The 8,889-nt window shown below is 50.5% G+C and overlaps 1 non-coding gene across 1 annotated transcript; it reads left to right on the top strand.

Moving 5' to 3' along the window:
• The first annotated feature begins 7,467 nt into the window (after window positions 1-7,467).
• Window positions 7,468-7,540, top strand: trnaq-cug. The gene has a single exon. It is a non-coding gene; the product is annotated as a tRNA-Gln (tRNA).
• Window positions 7,541-8,889: the final 1,349 nt, after the last annotated feature.

The raw sequence follows: 8,889 nt of genomic DNA, 5'->3' as shown, positions 1-8,889 counted from the left end.
AAACACACACGTACACATACGCTGTCCTTCGGCTTATTAAAAAGGCTGTCATGTTTTTGCTTGGTCAAAAAAAAAAAACCCAACAAAAAACAACAACCTGTTATTACTGTGCTGATTTCCTCATTTTGAAATGATTAGGTTTTTTACTTTTACAGCATTTCATCTTGGCTGTTGATGGCCACTAACCTGATGAGCTCACATGAATGAAAGTAAAACTTCCTGTGAACGTAGCTGCTTCTCGCCGGGTGCGGTGGCGCGTGCCTGTCATCCAAGTTACTGGGAGGCTGAGGTTGGAGGATCGTTTGAGCTCAGGAGCTCTGAGCTGCAGCAGGCTGTGTCGATCGGGTGTCCGCGCTAAGTTCGGCATCGATATGGTGATCCTGGGGGAGCCCGGGACCACCAGGTCGTCTAAAGAGGGGTGCACCGGCCCAGGTCGGAGACGGAGCAGGTCAAAGCCCCCGTGTGGCTCAGTAGTGGGATCGTGCCTGTGAATAGATGCTGTAGAGCAGCCTGAGCAATGCAGCGAGACCCAATCTTTATATACACCCTTATACCTGTCTCTACCTCACACAGCAACCTCATCAGTCCTTCTTTGTCTTTTTAATTGACGTTAAACACGCTCACAAACCTGCTGCTCTGCTTGTCCTTGTCACGGGGTCCCCTTCCAGACCTCTCCCAGACAAACACAGGCGTAGTCGGTAAGGTATTAGTGTGGATACTTTATTTGAAACGGCCTCCCCAGTGCATAAAAAGGTGGTTACAAAGACATAAAACTGAGATCCGCGCTACACAGCCTGTATGTTACAACACACCTCCCTTCACATCCGGCTCGCCGTCTCTTATATCCCGTAACCCCTCCCCCTTGGCGTCACCACCAATTCTTTATTCTAACTTTAATCCCCGTCTCCCTCCCCCAGAATTTCTTTCTCATTATACACTCACAAAACATATACATTGATACAGGCTCTCAACTATTTCCCGGAAGTCTACCCGACTTCATATACACATTAACAGCCCACGTAATGAGGCCATTCTCATGACGGTCCAGACACACGTGAACTCATTATTTAAACCCCACACCCCCATACCATCGGCTTGCGTCACCCTGCACAATTGGCGATCCCCCGCACGTCTCCCAGACCGACGCCCCTAACAAGTAAGTGGGAACCAAAATCTAGCCACCCCCGATGCGGCTCACAACTTGCTCCTCACCCCCTTTTATTCCTCTACTCGGTCGACAGAAAGATACGCCGCCCCTGGTGCCAAATCGAACTAATGGTGGCGGACTAATGGTGGCAGTGCCATCCTCAGCGGACTCTGCCTTGAGACGGGTCACTCCGTCACATCATCCCCTTCCCCCCGGAGGTTGGCGATGTGCGGCAACCTAGAGAGGTAATCCGCCACCACATTGAGTGTACCTGGTCTGTGCCGGATGGTGAACCTGAAAGGTTGCAGTGAGAGGTACCAGCGTGTAAGTCGGCTATTATGATCCTTCATGGACTGGATCCAGGTAAGCGCCCGATGATCAGTCTCCAACACAAACTCTCTTCCCAGTAAGTAATACCGGAGTTTCTCCAGCGCCCACTTAATCGCCAGAGCCTCCTTCTCCACCGTCGAGTAATTGGTCTCCCACGGCAGCAGCTTGCGGCTCAGATATAGGATCGGGTGCTCCTCGCCCGGGTCCCCTTGAACCAACACGGCTCCCAGGCCGCTCTTGGAGGCATCCACCTGGACCAAAAACTGCTTCTTAAAGTCCGGACTCCAGAGCACGGGGGTCAAACACAGGCAAGTTTTCAGTCCCTGGAACGCCTGTTCACATGCTGCGGTCCATATGACCGGATTTCGTTGGTTCTTCCCCAGTAATGTCGTCAGCGGCGCCGCCATTGTTGCAAACTGGGGCACAAACCTTCGGTACCAACCAACCAGTCCCAGGAAAGCCCGCACCTCCTTCTTGGTGCGAGGCCGAGGACAATTCTGGATAGCTTCCACCTTATCCAGCTGCGGTCGCACCTCTCCTCGTCCCACCTGGTAGCCCAAGTAGCGAGTCTCCTGCCTCGCCCATTCACACTTCGAGGGGTTCAGAGTCAGCCCGGCCTTATGAATTCTTCCCAAGACCTCTGACAGATGCTGCATATGCTCCTCCCACGTGTGGCTGAAGATGACGACATCATCAAGGTAGGCGGCGCTATAACCGTCACAGCCCTGTAACAACTTATCCATCAGCCTTTGGAAGGTAGCCGGTGCCCCATGTAGGCCAAAGGGCATCACGGTAAACTGAAAGAGCCCGGCAGGGGTCCTGAAAGCAGTGTACGGCCTCGACGTCTCCTCCAGTGGCACCTGCCAGTAGCCTTTGCACAAGTCCAAAGTGGTGATATACTGGGCAGCCCCAATCTTCTCCAGTAAATCCTCAATTCGCGGCATGGGGTACGCATCAAACTCGGAGATGGCATTTAGCTTTCGAAAGTCGATGCAGATGCGTAAAGAGCCATCCTTTTTGAAGATAATGACCACCGGGCTGCACCATTCGGAGCAGGACGGCTCGATCACTCCAAGCTCCAGCATCTTCTCCACCTCCTGTCGCAGCTTCTCCACCAAGTGTTGCGGAACCCGATAGGGCCGTTGCCGGATGGGCTGTCCCTCTTTTAGCCGGATCACGTGTTCAACCAAGGTAGTCCGACCTGGGTTAACGGAACACAGCGAAGGCGTCTCCTGCAGAATTTTCAGTAGCTCCGCAGCCTGCTGTGAGGTCAGATGCGTCAATACCGGAAACCTTGGATCCGTAGCCTGCTCAGGTTCACTCTGTCCTCCTCTTTGCACCACCCTGGCCATCAGTGCCTCCCTCGGAGCCGGACGGGGCTGCTCCACCCATTCCTTCAGGAGGTTCACAAGGTTTGTTTCGGTTTCTTTTTTTCCGGATGATGGATCTCATACGTCACTGGTCCCATTCGGCGAAGCACGGTATAGGGCCCTTGCCATTTCGCCAGCAGTTTACTGTTGGAAGAAGGGAGAAGTAACAGCACCTTTTGTCCGGGCTGAAACTCACGTTGCCGGGCCTGTTGGTCATACCAGATCTTCTGGCTTCGTTGAGCATCTCGCAGATTGGCTTCGGCCTCGGCCTGGTACCGCTCCAACCGCTCTCTCATCTCCAGTACAAACTGCACCACCCCTTTCTCATTTGGAGCCACGGTCGAAGACTCCCACCCCTTTCGAACGAGATCAAGCGGCCCCTGTACCTCCCACCCATAGAGTAACTCAAAGGGGGAGAACCCCGTGGACGCCTGTGGAACCTCTCTATACGCGAACAAAAGAAAGGGTAACCACTGGTCCCAATCTTTTCCCGTGTCTGACACAAACTTCTGTAACATCCGTTTGAGAGTCTGATTAAACCTCTCCACCAACCCATCTGTCTGTGGATGGTACGGTGACGTCTTGATGGCCGAAACGCCTAACTGAGTGTGGAAGAGCTGCATTAACTTCGACGTAAAGTTAGTCCCTTGATCGGTCAAAATCTCATCAGGTATCCCCACCCGAGAAAACAACTGTATCAGTGCGCGCAGAACATTAGGGGCGGTGATCGCTCGCAACGGAAACGCCTCTGGGAAACGGGTCGCGTAATCACACACCACCAATATGTACTGATAACCCCGACCACTTTTTACTAACGGACCCACAATGTCCATAGCTACCCTACGGAAGGGGATAGAGATGACCGGCAAGGGTTGTAGCAGAGCCCGATCCGATTTGCGCGCTGGGCAAGTTTTCTGACACACAGGGCATGCACGACAGTACTTCTGTACATCCGTATACATTGACGGCCAAAAGAAACGCGTACTAACCCGTAAATAGGTTTTCTGGCGCCCCAAATGGCCTGCCCAGGGGAGGGTATGAGCTAAATGCAGAATGAGAGGTCTACAGCTAGCAGGGATCACAAGCCGCTGGTGGTCCCCATCAACTGCATACAACACATTTTTCTCAACCACAAACTTCTCTTTTCCTCCCCATTTCCCTGTTCCCCCTTCAGGCCCATTAGCAAACAACACTTCCAACGTCTCATCCTCCCTTTGCAGCACAGCCATATTTTCAGGTACATCCCATTTCATGTTCTTATTACCCGGTCCCTGGGACCATAGCTGTTTCTCAAAGCGGCGTTGGCGACGAGATTTCCTCGGCCCTTTCGTGCCACCCTCGCACAGACTACTGTCCAAGTCTGGCAGGGGTTGGCATCCCGCCTTCGCCTGGGCCCTAGTGACCACTGGGCCTAACACCTTCATTTGAACATTCCCCATTTCCCCCCCTTTTGTCTCTGTGTCCCGCTCTTCTTTTTCTTGCAACAAATCCATAAGCACAGGCACATCCATCCCCAGAATAACCTCTACCGGCAAATTCTGTACCACCCCAACAGACAATAAATATGGCTGTTCATTAATAGTCACTGTTATTTCCACCTTTGGGTAGGGATGTTTGTCACCATGCACACATAACACTTCTTCTTGTCGACTATAGTCCACACAGTTCACTGGTACCAAGCTTTGCTTAATTAATGACATAAAACTACCAGTGTCCAGCAAAGCAATAACCCGCTGCCCATTTACCATTACAGTTTTGTAGCGTTGCCCCTCAGCTGGCTGGACCTTTGTTGGTTCCGCCTCCAGCCGAGGTGCATAGCAGGCCCCAGTGACTTTGGCCTTCCGGATGGGGCACCCCGAGGCTTTATGGCCTGGCTGCTGGCAGTAATAACAAAGAAAGTCCTTACCCGCTCCTCGTAGAGTGGATACCTTGGGGGCCCCGGATGGCTCGGGGTTACTCTCCCGCTTCGGCAGACCCGCGGATTGCGGGGACGATCGCTGTGGCGTCCCAGCTGAGCGGACCGGGGCCGCTCCTCTCCGCGCATTGAAATACTGCGTCACCAACTTGGCTGCGGCCAGTCCGTCCGCGGGCTCATGCTCCCTCACCCAGGTCCTCACCTCCCCTGGAAGAACTCGAATTAGCTGCTCCAAAATAATCGCTTCTCCCATCTCGTCCTTCGTGTGCTGCTCTGGTCGAAGCCAGCGCCGGTACAGTCCTTTCAGCCGGTAGTAAGTCTCGGTGGGGCTCTCCCCAGGTGGAATAATATTAGAGCGAAACCGCTGCCGATACGTCTCCGGGGAAATGTCAAATTTTACTAACAAGGCAGCTTTTAAATCCTCATAACAGTGGGCTCTTTCTTCATCCATTGCGGTATAGGCCTCCAACGCCTTCCCCGCTAGCAACGGAACTAGCCGACAGGCCCATTCATTCTCCGGCCATCTCCAGGTTCTGGCCACCCGCTCAAAGCGCAACAAATAGTTCTCAATATCTTCCCCCATCTGGTACGGTGGAATCTTTGGCCCCTCCGATCGCCTCCACTCTCCGCCCGTCTGGTCGAGGCTGCTTGTCGTTGCCAGGGACTGGCGAGCCGGTTCCTCCAGTAACGACGGCCGGTATTCTCGCTGCCGGGCCAGGGTAGGCAGCACCATCTGGGGGCTACTCGCTGTTGCCGTGCTTGGCGTAGCCGTTGCTGCCGTGGTGCTAGCTCCAGCTAGTGCGGGGCCTGGGCTTTGCTGACCAGCCACATCTGCGGGCAACGGCGCATTAGGAGAGGAAACGGTCCTCAGTCCCCTGAGTTCTGCCAATAACACCGTCTCTCTCCTTTGCTGTCCCGCCAGGAAGTTCCTCATCATCGCAATCAGTTCTCCATCACGTGCCGCGGTCGAGGTTGTAGGCAACTCCGGACCAATCCTGCCGGAAATCTCCTCCTCCTCTGCTGAAGAAGACGACGCCGGCACTGTGTCCCACGCCAGCTCCTCTGCTGTCTTCTCCACCGGAAGCTCATGCTGCTGGGACCGCAGCCCTGTGCGCTTAGCGGGGAGACGCGTTTTCTTCTTCCGACTAGCCATCCCACTTCTGACACCATATGTCACGGGGTCCCCTTCCAGACCTCTCCCGGACAAACACAGGCGTAGTCGGTAAGGTATTAGTGTGGATACTTTATTTGAAACGGCCTCCCCAGTGCATAAAAAGATGGTTACAAAGACATAAAACTGAGATCCGCGCTACACAGCCTGTATGTTACAACACACCTCCCTTCACATCCGGCTCGCCGTCTCTTATATCCCGTAACCCCTCCCCCTTGGCGTCACCACCAATTCTTTATTCTAACTTTAATCCCCGTCTCCCTCCCCCAGAATTTCTTTCTCATTATACACTCACAAAACATATACATTGATACAGGCTCTCAACTATTTCCCGGAAGTCTACCCGACTTCATATACACATTAACAGCCCACGTAATGAGGCCATTCTCATGACGGTCCAGACACACGTGAACTCATTATTTAAACCCCACACCCCCATACCATCAGCTTGCGTCACCCTGCACAATTGGCGATCCCCCGCACGTCTCCCCGACCGACGCCCCTAACAAGTAAGTGGGAACCAAAATCTAGCCACCCCCGATGCGGCTCACAACTTGCTCCTCACCCCCTTTTATTCCTCTACTCGGTCGACAGAAAGATACGCCGCCCTGGTGCCAAATCGAACTAATGGTGGCGGTCTAATGGTGGCGGTGCCATACTCAGCGGGCTCTGCCTTGAGACGGGTCACTCCGTCACAGTCCTACACCACCTCCACCTGCAGGACAGCTGCAAATACATCCTCCATCCTAAACACTTCTGATGCCCAGCAGGTGGAGACAAACTCAAACTAGGAAATTATTCAGGTAACCTTTGGGTTTAATATTTGCATCTTATGATCACAGCTTTGACTGTCATGTAAAAAGGGGTTTTTTTGTTTTAGAAGTGAACTGTCCACAACTTCAGTACAGGCATGAGTCAGGATTTCAGGGTAAAGTAAATGGTTTCTTTACATCATTTCTTTGAGTGTATGGTGAAAGATTGCCAGGGAAGGGACTGTGTTGCATTTTACTGGGATAATTTCTCTTTTTTTAAATAGATTTTTCATCTTATAATCAACAGTATATAAAACAATATATATATATATGTTATCAGTCCGGTATGGTGTTGACATAGTGCCGCAATCTGGCAGTCACACCTTCTTTTTGAGCAGTGGTTCCATGGTCTTTGAATCCAGTGATCTGAGTTTAAATCTCAGTGGGACCTGGTTTTTAGAGGTGAAACCACACTTCATGTCTTCTCTGGTTCACAGAAATAGTGCTACAGTTGTGTTTTCAGTCAAAAACTGTATAAAATCAAGCAGCTAACCTTGACCTCTGCCTTTAGAAATGATTGTGAATTCCTATGTGCTACTAAAGAGCTTATACTTGTGCGTATGAGTCACAAACACTGCTCACTCACTGACTGAGCATGATCATCATTTTCGAGCCATAAATGGCATCAGCCTCTCCACAATTGACAGTATCCTTAAAAGAACCCATTGGCTGAATACTTTTTGGCAGGTTGCCATGATCAGGCAGTTCAGGCACTCTCACATGGTTTCCATGGTGTAATGGTTAGCACTCTGGACTCTGAATCCAGTGATCCGAGTTCAAATCTCGGTGGGACCTGAGTTTTTTATTCCGCTGATTGGGATGTGAAACATTAGAGCGTCTTCTCTGGGACAACCAAAACTGTGCTATAATTGTGTTTTCAGTGAGAGGTGTATAAAATCAAGCAGCAAACCTTGACCTCTCCCTTTACAAACACTTGTCAATCACTATGTGGTATTAAAGAGCTGTCTGAACTTCAGTTTTACACCACAACAAATTTACAGAGTGGGGTGTCTGAGTGCTAGATGCGCTTGTGCGTAAAAGTCACAAACCACTCCCCTGACTCACTAACTGCACAGCTGACTTCAAAGTCAGCACAGAAAGTGGGCGCCACGAGTATGTGTTTCCATGGCTGAACAGCTGCTATATGTGTTATGTTGAGTATAACGTTTGTGTCGTCCCAACTATCTAAAGTTTGTAACCTCCACGAAAGTCCATATGTAGTACGTCAGGATGGCCAGCGGTCTAAGGCGCTGCGTTCAGGTCGCAGTCTCCTCTGGAGGCGTGGGTTCGAGATCCCACTTCTGACATTCAACCTTGCTCTTCTTCATATTGTCACAACATACACGTGAAATTTGCTTGAAACCACGAGCTTTCTCACAACTTGCTTATCACAGTTGTGCACCGTTCATCCCTGAACTGTAGTGGTTTTATAATGTACACTGTAAAAACATTCTACATAATTCTAATAAAATTCACTACAGGAAGCTGATTACTGGTGCACAACTAAATGTGTGCATCTTTGAATGTGCTCACATTGACACTGATGTGCTAAAAACCTGATTTTGTGAAGTCAAAACTTTCAGCAAGTTGAAACAATCTTTCTTATTTACTCCAATTATCCTAAAATAAGGACTGGTCCCATCCCATGTCATGGCATGAAAATATGAGGCTGTCATCAATTCAATCAGATACTTGCGAAAATTGAAACACTGAGTAAAAATCCTTCAACATTTTTATTGTATTTCTGACAGTTTACACACAAACACAATAATATACAAACACACACGTACACATACGCTGTCCTTCGGCTTATTAAAAAGGCTGTCATGTTTTTGCTTGGTCAAAAAAAAAAAAACCAACAAAAAACAACAACCTGTTATTACTGTGCTGACTTCCTCATTTTGAAATGATTAGGTTTTTTACTTTTACAGCATTTCATCTTGGCTGTTGATGGCCACTAACCTGATGAGCTCACATGAATGAAAGTAAAACTTCCTGTGAACGTAGCTGCTTCTTGCCGGGTGCGGTGGCGCGTGCCTGTCATCCAAGTTACTGGGAGGCTGAGGTTGGAGGATCGTTTGAGCTCAGGAGCTCTGAGCTGCAGCAGGCTGTGTCGATCGGGTGTCCGCGGTAAGTTCGGCATC

This window comes from Simochromis diagramma, unplaced genomic scaffold (genome assembly GCF_900408965.1).
Source record: "Simochromis diagramma unplaced genomic scaffold, fSimDia1.1 OVJJ01000802.1, whole genome shotgun sequence".
Taxonomy (NCBI): Eukaryota; Metazoa; Chordata; class Actinopteri; order Cichliformes; family Cichlidae; genus Simochromis; species Simochromis diagramma.
The sequence above is the reverse complement of the archived record's forward strand: the minus strand, read 5'-3'. Positions and strand labels throughout refer to the sequence as shown.